This window comes from Saccostrea cucullata, unplaced genomic scaffold, assembly GCF_032062105.1.
Source record: "Saccostrea cucullata isolate Sc308-1 unplaced genomic scaffold, CSIRO_AGI_Scuc_v1 ctg3646, whole genome shotgun sequence".
Lineage (NCBI taxonomy): Eukaryota > Metazoa > Mollusca > Bivalvia > Ostreida > Ostreidae > Saccostrea > Saccostrea cuccullata.
Window position 1 is genome coordinate 1 of NW_026932745.1, and position 3,012 is coordinate 3,012.

General features: G+C 33.0%; 1 pseudogene; it reads left to right on the top strand.

Moving 5' to 3' along the window:
* Positions 1-247: 247 nt before the first annotated feature.
* Positions 248-2,377, top strand: LOC134235995 (uncharacterized; annotated as a pseudogene).
* Positions 2,378-3,012: the final 635 nt, after the last annotated feature.

Consider the following 3,012-nt stretch of genomic DNA (forward strand, 5'->3'; position numbering starts at 1 on the left):
AAAACCCAACACAATTTTCAAGGGCCCTTTAAAATTTTTACATAACCTTCAAAAAAGATACTTAGTGTTCTCTCCGCTTAACTCGCCGCTAGGTGACGCTATGAATAGACATATAAAAAGTCTCCCTATAGAAATTTACTCATTCTTCAATTTGGCTCGTGAGTGACACTTAGCTGGAATTGTTACGGTCCACTACACTTCGCGGTGCCCGTGTTCGTTGTTATGTTTTTACCTCGACCTTGGTCTTATGAGGAAACTTTCCGTTGTGTTGAACATACCAGACAGTTTCATGTTCTTCTCTAACTGGTCGAGACAGCAGTCTAGGCTTTGTAAGTCGAGTTCGCCGGCGAATTCTAAAGAACACTTTTCTCAACATGATGGTCGCCATTTTGATATAGGTGAAACCCCAAGTAGTTGGCACACAAAAGCTCAAAATCCTAGTAAGAGTAGAGCAGAGAAAAGGAGACACTCTTGTTCGAGTTCTGGCTCCAGTTCAGATTCTAAAAGTTCTGACAGTTCTAGGAGTAGCAGTGATTTTAGAGCTTCATCTGGTAAGTCACAGAAGTCGGGTTCGGAATTCATTAATTCCAAAACAGGAAGTAGAGAAAACGAAAGTAGCACCTCAAAACCATTAAGAAGTGTAACGTCAGAAACGATTGAAGTTTACGAAAGATTTGACATTAATCACGATGTCGAAGGAGAAAAAATTGACTATGAGTTGAAACAGTTTTGTCTTCCATATTTTTATAAATATTTCAGTGACAAAACCCTGAAAACTTAAGATCCTGGAAAGTATCCAATACCCGATGCAGGAAATTTTTTCATTGAGAAACAATCGGTGTGTTTACTGGGACAGCCGAGTGTGGCAGTAGATCACCACAGGGTGAACGCCAGGGTAAAATTTAAGGGAGATTATAGAAAGGCTAAGGCCATTTTGGATGAAAATTCAAAAGCTTATTTGATAGGAGTTTCTATTTCTGAACTTATGCAACAAGCTCAAAGAGCTAAGGAGAGTACCTTTGCCAGATTTATTGTAAAACTGTACACAAGTCGAGCTTTCAAAATACAGTATTGTAAAGGTAATAATAAGAGCTTTAAAAGAACACTTACTATTTTTTTTAAGCTAATGAAATGAAATTGTAGATTTCATAAGTATACGTTGTGTGTGCAGTCATCACAGTGATACACACAAAAATGGAAGACGAAAATATAAATAAATCGGACCTCCCGAAAGCACCTGGTATTTTTGAAATTATACCTATCGCCATTGATGTCCAAAAAACAATTGAATATATGAGAAAATATGGAATTCTAAAAACCAATTTGGACTGCATAATTTGTAAAATACCCATGGACTTGAAGCCAAAAAAGGACATTTCAGATGGGGGAAATTTTCCAATGCAAAACATGCAAAAGTCCCTCAAGCATAAGAAGTGGATCTTACTTAGAGGTGCCTAATTTAAAAAACAAAAATGAAAAATAAGTTTTTTTTTACATTTATAAAATTTTAAAATATGATTTGAACAAAAAATGCGGATTTGCTTGTAAAATAAATGTAATTGTCTAAACAACATTTAACTATTTCAGTAATTAATAAATGCTCCTTTATATATATCTTCTCCTTTTTTGTTTATGTCCTAAAATCATTCGATTTGATTCTAAGGAGAATCAAACAAAACAGCCGCAAAGTAAATAATGATAATGTATGAATTAAAACACTACGAATTCTTTAAATTCCATTGAAAAAATTAATTATAAAATTAGCAATGCAATTCTTAAAACCATAACAAAGAAAATGCCGTATATTGGGATTCCCCTATACTACTTTAAAATTCAATTGAACAAACAAAATATTTACAATATAAATTAATTTATGTTAAACAATTGACATGGCAAGAAGGACAACTCTGATTTTTAGCCGGGCTCATTGCTCGTAGAGCAATGCCCGGCTATTGCGACGGTGAGCAACAGAAAATGCCGCTTCTTCACCGCCAAACTGAGTTTACGAGTAAAAATATGGTACGTAGGCCCAGCCGCTGTTGAGAAAACAAAATTCATTCAAACACCTTAGAAAATAGTTAATCGAATATTTTTATAAAAATCTATTGAAGGCCAAGTTACAATCAAGACATAGTTCCTCGAAAACTTACATACTATGGATATCGTACGATTGCGAGAAAAGAAATCCAATAACAGGCTGGTATTGTCAATGTAAATCAGGAGCTCGCACATTAGGCTGCTGTGCACATATTCCCGCTGTGCTATGGTATTGTCCTTCCAGCGACATCAAGATAGTGAGTTGGTACCACGACCCTTCTTTGACTATACAAAAGACGCGGCGGATTGTGACTGGTTGTCTGAAGATAATCCAGAGTAAATGTATCTGTTTAGTTAAATTTAGATCCTGAAATACATGTATAGAAGCTTTCGTTCTGTTGTTAATTTAGAATAAGCCTAATTTTATATATATACCAGGTATTTATTCGATACGTCATTTTAATTCGTTTTCAGAAATTTTTAATACCCCCTTTAAAACGTACACTTCATATTCAATGATTATTTATATGATACCTGTCAACTATATAAAAAATAATTTTAAAAGCATATTTTTACGCATTTATTTGTATTCATTTAAGTATTTTAATAGCAATATCTTTAACAATAATCACTCATTTGTTTGATCTAAATACAAACCGTGATGCCGGTTTCCTTAGCTAAACCACATTATTACAGGTTATTCGATACCGTATTTTTAATCCGGGATCTTATATGAAATTAAGTAAAATATGTATATAAATGACACACAATACATATTGATTAAAAAATAAAGTTTTTTTGACAAAAAAATTTTTAAAAGAGATTTAATTTTGTCATAGGGTGAGCATTTTCTAAAGATTTAAAGTCAAAATATGCAAATTGTTAATGGACAATAATTTGCATCACGTTGCATGAATTTAAACATTTTTTTGTACATTTTTTAGATTTAAATTTCAAATATAATATATTTCCTTT